Here is a 15,278-nt window from a genome sequence, read left to right on the forward strand (position 1 = left end):
ATGACCTTAGCAGTTAAGTCCCATAAGATTTCACAAACATTTGAACATTTTGAATCCGGTAAAACATGAAATTTCCGATATCTCTACGGCCTGACAGAATGGGACCAATGACGACTGAAGAGTATCGTTCAACGTGACAGAAGTGCAACCCTTCCGCAAATTGCTGCAGATTTCAGTGCTGGTCCATCAATAAGTGTCAGCGTGTGAACCATTCAACATCATGTATATAGGCTTCCGGAGCCGAAGGCCCACTCGTGTACCCTTGATGACTGCACGACGCAAAGCTACACGCCTCGTCTGGGCCCGTAAACACCGACGTTGGACTGTTGATGACTGGAAACATGTTGCCTGGTCGGACGAGTCTCGTTTCTAACTGTATTGAGCGCATGGTCGTGGACGGGTATGGAGGCAACCTCATGAATCGATGGACCCTGCATGCCAGCATGGGACTGTTAAAGCTGGTGGAGGCTCTGCAGTGGTGTGGGGCGCGTGCAGTTGGAGTGATGTGGGACTCCTGATACGTCTAGATATGACTCTGACAGGTGACACGTAAGTACGCATCCTGTCTGGCCACCTGCATCCATTCACGTATGAGGCTGGTATCTGTATAGATACCACTGGTGACCTTGCAGCTCTCGAAGAATGAAATTATAATTAAATCCAGAACTGCTTACAGGCGTTGATAAATATTACGGGGACAGTTGAAAAATGTGTGCCCCGACCGGGACTCGAACCCGGGACCTCCTGCTTACACGGCAGACGCTCTATCCGACTGAGCCACCGAGGACAAAGACGATAGCGAGACTGCAGGGATTTATCTCTGACACGCTCCCCGTGAGACCCACACTTTCCAACTTTCTGCCCACTCACTACGTTTGTAGCGCCCCTGCCTACCATATTATTCGCGGCAGTCGATCTTCCGATTCCCGTAAGAGTTCGGGCAATGTGAGTGCATCTGCACTGAAGAAGATCGGACTGATGACCATAGATGTTAAGTCCCATAGTGCTCAGAGCCATTTGAACCATTTGAACCACTGAAGAAGATCATTGGCCGGTAAGTCTTGTCTATCTACATCTACATCTACATTCATACACCGCAAGCCACCCAACGGTGTGTGCCGGAGGGCACCTTACGTGCCACTGTCATTACCTCCCATTCCTGTTCCAGTCGCGTATGGTTCGCGGGAAGAACGACTGTCTGAAAGCCTCCGTGCGCGCTCTAATCTCTCTAATTTTACATTCGTGATCTCCTTGGGAGGTATAAGTAGGGGGAAGCAATATACTCGATACCTCATCCAGAAACGCACCCTCTCGAAACCTGGCGAGCAAGCTACACCGCGATGCAGAGCGCCTCTCTTGCATCACGGTTACCAAATAACCCTATATGAAGCTAGTATCTGTACAGATACCATTGGTGGTCTTGCAGCTCTCGGATTTGTTCATACTCCTTAGGAAAGGTAAAGTGTCTTTGATGGATAACAAAACCGTCGGAAACGACAAAATACACGGCACTGTTTTGTGATTACTCAAAGCTAACCAATAGAACGCTAATGGCGTGATGTACCACAGACCAGTTTCGTAGCCGGCCGGCGTGGCCGTGCGGTTCTAGGCGCTACAGTCTAGAACCGAGCGACCACTACGGTCGCAGGTTCGAATCCTGCCTCGGGCATGGATGTGTGTGATGTGCTTAGGTTAGTTAGGTTTAATTAGTTCTAAATTCTAGGCGACTGATGACCTCAGAAGTCAAGTCGCATAGTGCTTAGAGCCATTTGAACCAGTTTCGTATCTTCGAGGAACTGTGCGGGTTCTTCATCGCGCATTTTCCAACTGCAACAGCATCAGGACGAGGCGGCACAGGCAAAACGCTGACGAAGGGTTGGGTGTAGCAGCCACTGAGAAATGTGGAGGTCTGCGCAAGGCTCCAGGGATGGAGGTCAACATCCGACAAGTAGAACAATTGTGACTGTAACACAAAACAGAGGTGTTTGGCGGAGGGGGTATTATTCTACGTAGTCTGAAAAGGCGTTTCACCTTCCAAACTGACCTCGCCGTGGGAAACAGTGGCGCGCCGGGCCCAGAGACTGGTGGTAGGCAGACGAGAGCGGATGAGGCAATGCCGGAGCTGGTGAGACGCCAGCGCCACAGCCCTCGACTGGCAGCGCTCCAGGGCGCGAGTAACGAGCCGGGATTGGGGCGGGAACCGCTCCAGCGATGCTTCGCGATGCGCACTTCGCTCGCACTGTACGGCTCAGCGCCGGCCGGAGTGGCCGTGCGGTTCTAGGCGCTGCAGTCTGGAGCCGCGAGACCGCTACGGTCGCAGGTTCGAATCCTGCCTCGGGCATGGACGTGTGATATGTCCTTAGGTTAGTTAGGTTTAAGTAGTTCTAAGTTCTAGGGGACTGATGACCTCAGAAGTTGAGTCCCATAGTGCTCAGAGCCATTTGAACCATTTGTACCGCTCAGCGTGACTCCGGGCACACCGACAGCGTAAAGATCTCGCGGTTGGATCACCGTCCAAGGCACAAGATTTTGAGAAAAAATGACTATATTACAGTGCGCTAGTGCCGGAACTTATTTGGGAGCCATGAGATCTACACCCAGCAAATACACTGCTAGTACGGGGTAAGCAAATGCCGCATCATATAAGAACACAAATGCTAGCCGGTGGATATTTACTCAAAAATCTTCATCTACATCTACATATCTACATCTACATACATACTCCGCAATCCACCATACGGTGCGTGGCGGAGGGTACCTCGTACCACAACTAGCATCTCCTCTTCCTGTTCCACTCCCAAACAGAACGAGGGAAAAATGACTGCCTATATGCCTCTGTACGAGCCCTAATCTCTCTTATCTTATCTTTGTGGTCTTTCCGCGAAATATAAGTTGGCGGCATAAAATTGTACTGCAGTCAGCCTCAGATGCTCGTTCTCTAAACTTCCTCAGTAGCGATTCACGAAAATAACACCTCCTTTCCTCCAGAGACTCCCACCCGAGTTCCTGAAGGATTTCCGTAACACTCGCGTGATAATGAAACCTACCAGTAACAAATCTAGCAGCCCGCCTCTGAATTGCTTCTATGTCCTCCCTCAATCCGACCTGATAGGGATCCCAAACGCTCGATCAGTACTCAAGAATAGGTCGTATTAGTGTTTTATAAGCGGTCTCCTTTACAGATGAACCACATCTTCCCACAATTCTACCAATGAACCGAAGACGACTATCCGCCTTCCCCACAACTGCCATTACATGCTTGTCCCACTTCCTGCCGAGACAGCCAAGTGTTACAGCTGCATTAAACTTGACGATGGTTACACAAGTTTTCGTCACAGTCATAAATGTCCCGTCATCTTCGATAGTTATACGGCTCCAAAACATCAGTTTGAAAATCTCTTCAGGTGGTGGTGGTAGCAACTTTATACATCCGTGCATCACTTTTCTGTGGATTCCTTCCTTTCATTTCGGGTGCCACGCCCAAAAATTTATTCAAAGACAGTTCCATTTTCCACCCCGGGTATTACGCAGTCACTATCGATTACAACACGATCAGCTGATTTCGGCTGTTTGCCGTTTTCGTGCACGTACTCGTATTCTCGTAAATGTACACCGTCACCCTTTGCGGATGCACACATATCTAGGCTGCATCTGTCGTCTTAATACGTAATCGCTGTCAAGGAAACACGAGAGAGAAAAACGAAACCGCTTTGAAATAACATTACTGTCGCAGTGACATAGGTACGTAGACATAAAAACTCATGTTCCGTGCAATACATTGCGAGTTTTTATGATTACGTGCGTATGTCACTACGGAAGTGATGCTATTTTAGCCGTCGGTCTGAGGCGCCTTACCACGGTCCGTGCGGCTGCCCCCGTCGGAGGTTCGAGTCCTCCCTCGGGCATAGGTGTGCGAGTTGTCCATAGCGTAAATTAGTTTAAGGTACATTAAGTAATGTGTAGGCTTAGGGACCGATGGCCTCAGCAGTTTGGTCCCATAAGACCTTACCACAAATTTCCAATTTTTTGCTGTTTTTAAGCGTTTCCGTTTTTCTCGCCCATGTTTGCTCGACAGCGATTACGTGTTAAGATGACAGATGCAGTCTACATTTGGAGATCCAAAAAGGGTGAAGGTACATATACGAGAATACAAGTGCGTACATGAAACTGGAAAACAGCCGAAAGCAGCTGACTGTGGTATAAGGGGCGATCTCAAGTTTCTTTTGAAAGGCCGTACGGTCCAGAATCGGTATGCTAATCAGGCAACATCGCCGTGAGCACTAAAGCAATCATCCGACGCGTCCGTCTGATAAAACACCGTGCCTTGCTGCGTGAAGAAGTCCGTAACTGCCTGCTGGACATCTCCGCGACAGGAATCGTCGACCCTTCAAGGCTTTTCTTTAAGGCATCGAAGGCGCATTAATCGTGTGAGGAGAGATTACAGGGTGCTCGATTGTCTCCCACATGAGTTGTCCCCAGTGGATGAGGCTGGCCTCCCAGGTCGACCGCCGTTTTGTGTAGAATCGCGACCAGCCCGGAACGGCACACCATTCCACAACGGCGGTTTTCAACAGGCATGCTGACCGATACGCATTGTTCATTCTCTGGTGGATGTCTGTCTACCGGTGACTGCTCTTTGGCACAAATAAAAGAAAAGAATAATAGCAAGTTGGTCCTATATTAAAAGTAGCCCATGTTTCCATTATTTTAGATGCGATAGGAACGTCGTAGCATCAATAATAACGATGTGTGTGTCATCACATTTTTCTGCCTGATCTTAAAAGACTGAAAATAAAGGGGACCAGTTTCTGTGACTGCAACAGCAGTTACTGGATGGCTTGAATCACACGTTTTTATTCCGAATGTACCTCATATACGAGATTACTTGCTAACTTCAAAAGTTCAATGTATTTTTCCCCACAAATGTGGGGAGATCCGGTTTAAGAGAATATGGAGCTCTTTCCATACAAATTCTAGGAAGCAACGCACTTATGAACAAAAAGTTTATACTTATACTGATTTATTTTCTAAAATATTTCCTGTTTATCAGTAAGAAAACATTGGTCAGCACGACAAAAGTGGTCTTAAATGGTTTAAATGGCTCTGAGTACTATGGGACTTAACATCTGAGGTCATCAGTTACCTAGAACTTAGAACTACTTAAACCTAACTAACCTAAGGACATCACACACATCCATGCCCGAGGCAGGATTCGAACCTGCAACCGTAGCAGTCGCGCGGTTCCAAACTGAAACACCTAGAACAGCTCGCCCACCACGGCCGGCGATGTGGTCTTAATATTCTGGCTAAAGAAATATTTATGTATTTGTGAAGCTTGTGCATATTTGAAGTTTCTGTTTACATCTGATGCTTAATATTGACCTGCGATAACTGCTAATAAGAGCATGTCCCGAATCCGGGACTCAAACTAGCAGCCTCGCCTCGCATGGGAAATTATGTTATCCACTGACTGTGGGCATCCAGACACGACAGAAGAGCGACGCAGCGACGCAGCAATACTTCGTTGTAACGAAGGCGATGGCAACCACATCAAAGTACTTTTATATCTGAGGGTTCCTACATTACTCCCTGTTTTTCGTTCGACGCTTTTGTGATGGCTTATTACAGGCGTTTTCGCTGTTATGGAGGTATTTTCATGGAAACAAGGATAACTGGGCTTAACAAACAGAATAAATCATAATTACGTTGTTATTCTGTAATGAGCCACTGGACACCATGGGTCCCTTACACCAAAACACTTGGGAAATATCCCTGAAAAACTTCCGAATTTTGTCAGTGGAGTTCTTGTTCACCCTATATACTACAATGCATTGTCACTTTCCTAAGTTAATGCATTGGAACGCGTAACCATTGGCTGTCATTCAGGGAGACTGGGAAGACTGCACGCGAGCATGTTTTTCAACATTACATGGTGGACCGACAAAGAACAGAAGACATTCCCGAGGAATGATCACACAAACAGGGCAGGGCAGTGAAGCAGCCAAGACGAAAATTGTAACGGGGTCTCCATACTATAGAGCTGCAAAACTGCTAACTTCAGTTGGGTTAAGTGGTTAGGAAAGGTCCCCCTCTGAGTGGTGGTTGGAGGAGGTCACCGTTTGAACGGTGGTACTATATTTATCACTGGTTTTTGAGTAATTTACCGTTTGAACGGTGGTAGTATATTTATCACTAGTTTTTGAGTAATTTACCGTTTGAACGGTGGTAGTATATTTATCACTAGTTTTTGAGTAATTTATACGACTGAAAAGTGCATGGTTTTATGAATACTGACGCACATCTAAAGTAATGAATAGATTTACAAAACATAATTAGGGTACAGAAGAGCAGGATCGCAGGATATACGTGTGAAAGTAACGTCGAAACATTGTGCAATTTCAACAGTTAAATGTAAATAGATGCTAGAGAATTCATTCTTTGCATACAGGGCTATTAAAAAAAGGGGAACAGATTTCAAACATTTATTGCATCCAAACTACAAAAGATGGAAACACAATACCAACGTTCCTGGAAATTTTTATGCATTCAATGTGAGCACCATGAGTTGCACGACAAATATCGAAACGGTGCCTTATTTCCTGCCAGACACGAAGTATCTTGTCTCTCGTTATCGAATTCACAGCTTCAACAAAGCCATGTCGCAGACTTTCAAGATTGTCTGTCATTGGGGGGGGGGGGGGGGGGAGAAAAACGGGGTCTTTTACGTAGCTCCACAGACAAAAGTCACAAGGTGTGAGGGCTTGAGACCCGGGAGGCCATCGGCGATGAAGTTCATCTTCTTCTCCTCCTTTTCCAATCCAACGTCGTGGAATGGTGTCATTCAGGTAACGTCAGATGCGCTTAGAGAATCCTCGCCCCCCATTGCCTAACACTCTTGAAACTCTGCGACATCGCACTGCTGAAGCTGTGAATTCGATAACGGGAGACAAGCTGCTTCGCGTGTGGCAGAAAATGAGGAACCGTTTAGACATCTGTCGTGTAACACATGGTGCTCACAATGAATGCATAAAAATTTGAACTTTTCGCTTTCCAGGAATATTCGAACTGTGTTTCTGCCTTTGTAGTTTGGAAGCAATAAATGTTTGAAATCTATTCTTTCTTTTTGAATAGTCCTGTATATCTGAGTGGACAGAGTACAATTGAGTCAGGCATAACAACAATGCTCTAGGATCAATTAGGAGTCTGAATTTACTGCTTATTTACAGTACCGTTGTAGTGCTGCAGAATAAAACAGAATTCCAGAATGAAATTTCCACTCTGCAGCAGAGTGTGTGGTGAAGTGAAACTTCCTGGCAGATTAAAACTCTGTGCCGGACCGAGACTCGAACTCGGGACCATTGTCTTTCACAGGCAAGTGCTCTACCGACTGAGCTACCCAAGCAACACTCACGACCCTTCCCGAGTTCGAGTCTCGGTCCGGTACATAATCTGCCAGGAAGTTTCGAGACATAATTATTCCGACAAGTGAGTGCTGCAGTGGATATGTGGCTCGAGGCACCAGGAGGCGAAAGTTCTCACCTGCTTTGAGACACGTGTAATCACTGTTTCCTGACAAGCTTCCCATGAAGTGGGAGTGGGCCTATTAATGTGGACTGAGGTTCAATCTTCGAATTTTCGATTCTGCTGGTAGTGCGCAATACCAGACACAGTCAGACCACACAAAAGCCGCGATAACGCCTCTGTTGACGTGTGAAGCGTTAACACATGAACATCGCAGCGCAGCCATTGGTCGGCGCGAGCAACCAATTACCGGCGGCAGCCTTGCCGCCATTGTCCTAGGAGGCGCCGGCGGCGCTAGTCGCGAATTAGCTGTCCGCCTGTCGCCATTAGCCGCCCGAGATTGGCTCAGCACGTGTCCGCCTCCAGGTTCGCACGGATGCTGCCAGCTGCAACACCTCACTGCGGCAAATCGTGGCCCCCTAAATTTACGCGTGAGGGCCTCTTAATCTTCTCAGTACACGTAATTAGCACCACTGTCAGACTGTTCGCTGACGCCCCAGAAAGTCGCTGGTGAAATGAATGGTAGCTCTCCTTAAATACCGGCAAATGCAGCATACAGTCTCTAACAAATAAAAAGTAAACGACTCTGTGTGGTAAGGACATTAATGATTAACATTTAGATCACGTTACACCGTGCAGGTGTTTAAGGATAATACTAACAAGCGATATGAAACTGGACGAACACGGAAATTCGGAATTAGGAAAGGCAACGGAAGGGTTCACATCTGTAGAGGAAATCACATGCATCACTTTTGTTTTACGATTTCTAGAGTACTGTTTCAGTGTTCGGAGTCCTTGGCAAGTATGTACGAGGACAGACATCGAACAAATTAGTAGCTGCGCAGGTCAGAATAGGCTGTAATAAAGCGTAAGACGAATGTTCGGGGAAATTAAACGGGATCGCTGGTAGAGAAACGACCTTGTTCTCGTTGAAACACTACTATCTAAATTTCGAGGGTCTGTATTCGAAGGAGACTGTGCCACCACTGTGCTGCCAGTATGGTGTTTTCCTCGTAGCGGTCATGAGAAGAAGATGAGAGAAATCTGGGAGCGTACACAAGCGTACAGATAGTCATTTTCTTCTCACTCAACACGCTAATGGAATAGGGCAGAATAGTGATAATATTTCTACGAGGAACCCTCCGCCACGCACTGTACGTTGATTTGCGGAGTATTTACGTACACGTACATGTCGCTACGAGCACGGCGCCTTGTTGCACACTTCTTTCTGTACGCTGTACATGGACTCCAATTGTGGCACCGGCTTCTCGCGTCAGTCCCTTCACACTGGGCTATCCAGAACTAGCTTTTTCGCCTTACCTGCAACGGTATCGGGACAGATGCAGTGGAGCCGTGTGGATGGACGCAGGGCCGGCCGCTGTCGCCGAGCGGTTCTAGGCGCTTCAGTCCGGAACCGCGCTGCTGCTGCGGTCGCAGGTTCGGATCCTGCCTCGGGCATGGATGTGTGTGATGTCCTTAGGTCAGCTAGGTTTAAGTAGTTCTAAGTCTAGGGGACTGATGATCTCAGATGTTAAGTCCAATAGCGCTTAGAGCCATTTGAACCATTTTTGATGGACGCAGGTGAAAGACGCCGTCTCGTAGCTCTGAGGCGTGACTTGCCAGCTCAGCTGAAGGACAGAACCAGAGAATGGAAGGCGCCTTCGTTCAGACCCTTATTAATCTGTGACACCTGTTCAACGCGGTTGCTGATTTACGCCAGTTCTAATGCAGAAAACTCTTATAATGATTTAGAGCGGCTGTGTATTCTTACGAGAGAGATAGCGACATACCCAAGAAAACTTACCAAACTGCCGTATGTTTTCAGCATTTATTTTATTTACATTGTCAGTTTCGGCAACTCATTACTGGTATCTTCAGGCCCCTATGCACTCCATTTGTAGAGAAGCAGATACATCAGTGCACCATAACTGGAGCCATCCATACCTGGATTCAGTGAATTTTTTGCGAACTGTGTACTTCGAAGACTTGAGTTGTTATCAAGTGTTCGAAGTACACACTCCATAAAAATTTCACTGAATCCAGGTATTGATGGCTCCAATCACCTAAGCATCGATGTACCTGATTCTCTATACATGGAGTGCATAGGGGCCTGAGGATGCCAGTAATGAGTTGCCGAAACTGATCATCTAACTAAAATAACAGCCTCTGAAAACAAACGGCTGTTCGCAGATTTTTCTTTGGTAAATATCTGACAGACCGCTGTCCCGTATACATGATGGATCAACAAAGACGTGACGTAGATGTTGGTCGGATCCACACGCCTCACTGTGGTACACCATCCAGACTGGATATGTTTTAGGACGTTTTCCACATCACATCTGGCCAATCGAAAGGTAGGTATACAATGTCCGCATTATAATTAATAACCAAGACATGATCGCGTAGTATGTTTGCACACATATGATTGAGTCAATGCATTGTTGACCTACACTCGGAGTATGTCAGAGTGGACGACGAAAGCCGGCTGCAGTGGCAGAGCGGTTCTAGGCGCTTCAGTCTGGAACCGCGCGACCACTACGTTCGCAGGTTCGAATCCCGCCTCGGGCATGGATGTGTGTGGTGTCCTTAGGTTAGACAGGTTTAAGTACTCCTAAGCTCTAGGGGACTGATGACCTCAGATGTTAAGTCCCATAATGCTCAGAGCCATTTAAACCATTTGGACGACGAAAGTCCCAGGCAAACGAAAGTAACATTTGGCGTCCATCAAAGAGGCGTAGTAACACCTCTAATTTTCTCCACATACATAAATGATTTACGAGAGAGGATTTGCACCACTATGATTGTCCACTAATGACGCTGTTATCTTCACTATATTAAGAAAATCCAGAAAAACCTGGGCAGAATTTCCAGTAGCAGTACTGTATCGAAGCTCTATTTAAATAGCAGAGGTTGAAAATACCGCTTCAGTTGTAAATTTCTTTATTTTCACACGACCGGTTTCGGACTGTTATAAGCCCATCTTCATGTATCGTGGCTGTGTTGTGGTCCCCGAGCGCCGCTTGTACCAGACGCGGTGTGCTGCCTGTGAGCGCAGAACAGTCTATTTAAATACGTACACATGTAAGACAATGCCTGGAACAAAGACAAAGAACCTAATAGTAAAGTTTTGAACATGGCTGCATGATCAGCGACCGTTTACAAAGTAAAATTAACAGCAATAGCATCTCAGTCGCAAAAAAGGAGACTTTTGACTCACAGCAGTGCCGAAACCTGGGTCAGAAGTCTCTTTTCTTGCCACCTAGGACTGCTATTGCTGTTAATTTTAACCTGATAGTATCCTGTTTAACACTTGGTTCAAGAATCATAAAAGAAGGTTGTATACATGGAAGAAGCCTGGAGATACTAAAAGGTATCAGATAGATTATATAATGGTAAGACAGAGATTTAGGAACCAGGTTTTAAATTGTAAGACATTTCCAGGGGCAGATGTGGATTCTGACCACAATCTATTGGTTATGAACTGCAGACTGAAACTGAAGAAACTGCAAAAAGGTGGGAATTTAAGGAGATGGGACCTCGATAAACTGAAAGAACCAGAGGTTGTACAGAGTTTCAGGGAGAGCATAAGGGAACAATTCACAGGAATGGGGGAAAGAAATACGGCAGAAGAAGAATGGGTAGCTCTGAGGGATGAAGTAGTGAAGGCAGCAGAGGATCAAGTAGATAAAAAGACGAGGGCTAATAGAAATCCTTGGGTAACAGAAGAAATATTGAATTTAATTGATGAAAGGAGAAAATATAAAAATGCAGTAAATGAAGCAGGCAAAAAGGAATACAAACGTCTCAGAAATGAGATCGACAGGAAGTGCAAAATGGCTAAGCAGGCATGGCTAGAGGACAAATGTAAGGATGTAGAGGCTTGTCTCACTAGGGGTAAGATAGATACTGCCTACAGGAAAATTAAAGAGACCTTTGGAGAGAAGAGAACCACTTGTATGAATATCAAGAGCTCAGATGGCAACAAAGTTCTAAGCAAAGAAGGGAAGGCAGAAAGGTGGATGGAGCATATAGAGGGTTTATACAAGGGCGATGTACTTGAGGACAATATTATGGAAATGGAAGAGGATGTAAATGAAGATGAAATGGGAGATAAGATACTGCATGAAGAGTTTGACAGAGCACTGAAAGACCTGAGTCGAAACAAGGCCCCGGGAGTAGACAACATTCCATTAGAACTACTGATGGCCTTGGGAGAGCCAGTCATGACAAAACTCTACCATCTGGTGAGCAAGATGTATGAGACAGGCGAAATACCCACAGACTTCAAGAAGAATATAATAATTCCAATCCCAAAGACAGCAGGTGTTGACAGATGTGAAAATTACCGAACTATCAGTTTAATAAGTCACAGCTGCAAAATACTAACGCGAATTCTTTACAGACGAATGGAAAAACTGGTAGAAGCGGACCTCGGGGAAGATCAGTTTGGATTCCGTAGAAATGTTGGAACACGTGAGGCAATACTAACCTTACGACTTATCTTAGAAGAAAGATTAAGAAAAGGCAAACCTACGTTTCTAGCATTTGTAGACTTAGAGAAAGCTTTTAACAACGTTAACTGGAATACTCTCTTTCAAATTCTGAAGGTGGCAGGGGTAAAATACAGGGAGCGAAAAGCTATTTACAATTTGTACAGAAACCAGATGGCAGTTATAAGAGTCGAGGGACATCAAAGGGAAGCAGTGGTTGGCAAGGGAGTGAGACAGGGTTGTAGCCTATCCCCGATGTTATTCAATCTGTATATTGAGCAAGCAATAAAGGAAACAAAAGAAAAGTTTGGAGTAGGTATTAAAATCCACGAGAAGAAAAAAAAACTTTGAGGTTCGCCGATGACATTGTAATTCTGTCAGAGACAGCGAGGGACTTGGAAGAGCAGTTGAACGGAATGGACAGTGTCTTGAAAGGAGGGTATAAGATGAACATCAACAAAAGCAAATCGAGGATAATGGAATGTAGTCGAATTAAGTCGGCTGATGCTGAGGGAATTAGATTAGGAAATGAGACACTTAAAGTAGTAAACGAGTTTTGCTATTTGAGGAGAAAAATAACTGATGATGGTCGAAGTAGAGAGGATATAAAATGTAAACTGGCAATGGCAAGGAAATCGTTTCTGAAGAAGAGAAATTTGTTAACATCGAGTATAGATTTAAGTGTCAGGAAGTCGTTTCTGAAAGCATTTGTATGGAGTGTAGCCATGTATGGATGTGAAACATGGACGATAACCAGTTTGGACAAGAAGAGAATAGAAGCTTTCGAAATGTGGTGCTACAGAAGAATGCTGAAGATAAGGTGGGTAGATCACGTAACTTATGAGGAGGTATTGAATAGGATTGGGGAGAAGAGAAGTTTGTGGCACAACTTGCCTAGAAGAAGGGATCGGTTGGTAGGACAGTTTTGAGGCATCAAGGGATCACAAATTTAGCATTGGAGGGCAGCGTGGAGGGTAAAAATCGTAGAGGGAGACCAAGAGATCAATACACTAAGCAGATTCAGAAGGATGTAGGTAGCAGTAGGTACTGGGAGATGAAGAAGCTTGCACAGGATAGAGTAGCATGGAGAGCTGCATCAAACCAGTCTCAGGACTGAAGACCACAACAACAACAGTATCCTGTTACGCGATTAATGGCGAACATCACATCGTTTAGATATTTGAGAGTACAAAACGGATCGATAACGTAAAATCAGTACTATCGAAAGGCAACTTGAGAACTTTGCTTCGATGGAGAGGTCCTGGCAAAGCGTGGAGCATCTGCGTAGGATGTCGCACGAGAGTCGCTGGTGCGACCGGCTGTAGAGCACTTGTGATGGCATACCGATTTCAGCACACATCGAAGAAATTCAGAAACGCGTTGTTAGGATCGTAGCTGTGCAGTACAGGCTGCAAAAATGCGTAATAGAAATGCTCGGAGAACTTAAATGGTGATCACTAGAAGAAAGGAGACTTCGCGTGGACACCTGTTGGATAAATCTGGAGAACCGCTATTCGAAAAAGACTGTGCGACAATTCTGCTATAATTACCGTGCACAGCCAACAGTTCAATGAAATCGTGGCTGCAAAATTAGGACACAACTTGTTTACAGAAGAAAGCAAAAACTGGCAGAAGTCGACATCGGAAAAGATCAGTTTGGGTTCCGGGGAAATGTAGGGGCACGCGAGGTAATACTGACTCTAACTTTTTTCTAGAAGATAGGTTAAGGAAAGGGAAATCTACCTTCACACCATTCGTCAATATTTAGAGAACGCTGTTGACAAATTTGACAGCCGGCCACGGTGGCCGAGTGGTTCTAGGCGCTTCTGTTCGGAACCGCGCTGCAGCTACGGTCGCAGGTTCGAATCCTGCCTCGGGCATGGATGTGTGTGATGTCCTTAGGTTAGTTCGGTTTAAGTAGTTCTACGTCTAGGGGACTGATGATCTTAGATGTTAAGTCCCATAGTGCTCAGAGCCATGTGAACCATTTGAACAAATTTGACTGGAACAGACTCTTCGACATTCTGAAGTTAGCACGGGTAAAACACAGGAAGTGGAAAAGTTGTCTACACCTTCTACATAAACCAGACAGCAGTTGTAAGAATCGGAGACAGGAGCGCATCCAATACCCAATATTATTCAATTTCAGGGCGAGGATATAAAAACTTTGAAGTCTGATGACGACATTGCAATTCTCTGAGAGACGGCAAAGGATTTCGAAGAGCGAATAATTGAATGGACAGTGACTTGAAATGATTGTTTAAGACGAATATCAGACGAAGAAAGCAAGGGTAATGGAATGTAGTCAGTTAAATCGGGTGACGCTAAGGGAAGTGAATGAGGAAATGAGACTCTAAAAGCTGTGGTTGAGTTTTGTTACTTTGACAGTAAACTAGCTGACGATGGCCGAAATAGAGACGATTGTGGTGTCAAGAGATTAGTGTGAGCTGCGGTATCAGCACAACATGTTGCATGTTTTAACTTGTGATATTTTATTTGTGATATGCTGACATTTCCTGCTATTTTTGTTACAATTTGACGCGACATCACTGCGTGACTTTCAGTGTTGTGACAAGCATATACAGATAACAATGTGTAACATCCCCTTAGAAAAATTTATGAATTACTGTGCAGATAAACCTCTTACGTTATTTGATTTTCAAACAGCTGAGCAAAACTGAACGTGCTCAGACATATCTCTCTTTTCTTATTCTGATCATCGATAAACTGACACACAATTTTTTAGCGCAACGTAGTCTGACTTTCAACAATCCCTGCAAAAGAATGGCCCTGACTAACAATAACCTATATCTTTCATGAATCACTTACCTCACAAAAATCTTTGTTACTCAAACTACTGCAATACAGCGAGCGCCAATACTGCCAGCTAAATAAAAGATTCTAACTACTGAAGGCACTAACTACTGATACGCATAGTTAGCAAATGAAAGATTTTGATAGAGAACAAACAATGTATTTACCTTAATAATATTCAAAAGTCATCATATATATATATCAGTTCATGATATACAGTATTACAAATTTACTCGTTCTGATGGACACACGTCCAGATCGTCCGCTCTCAAAATTCTGCCATCTCTCTCCCCACATCCACCACTGCTGGCGGCTCACCTCCAACTGCGCAAGCGGTGGTCTAGCGGTTCTAGGCGCGCAGTCCGGAACCGCGCGACTGCTACGGTCGTAGTTTCGAATCCTGCCTCGGGCATGGATGTGTGTGATGTCCTTAGGTTAGTTAGGTTTAAGTAG

The 15,278-nt window shown here is 45.2% G+C and overlaps 1 protein-coding gene and 1 non-coding gene across 3 annotated transcripts in view; both read right to left on the reverse strand.

The window, feature by feature from the left end:
- The window catches only part of LOC126236067 (protein tweety), a 951,384-nt gene that overhangs the window by 396,092 nt on the left and 540,014 nt on the right, over positions 1–15,278 (reverse strand). The gene's annotated exons all lie outside the window — the stretch shown is intronic.
- On the reverse strand, positions 714–787 carry Trnat-ugu (transfer RNA threonine (anticodon UGU)). Its single transcript has one exon. It is a non-coding gene; the product is annotated as a tRNA-Thr (tRNA).

Source organism: Schistocerca nitens, chromosome 2 (assembly GCF_023898315.1).
Source record: "Schistocerca nitens isolate TAMUIC-IGC-003100 chromosome 2, iqSchNite1.1, whole genome shotgun sequence".
Lineage (NCBI taxonomy): Eukaryota > Metazoa > Arthropoda > Insecta > Orthoptera > Acrididae > Schistocerca > Schistocerca nitens.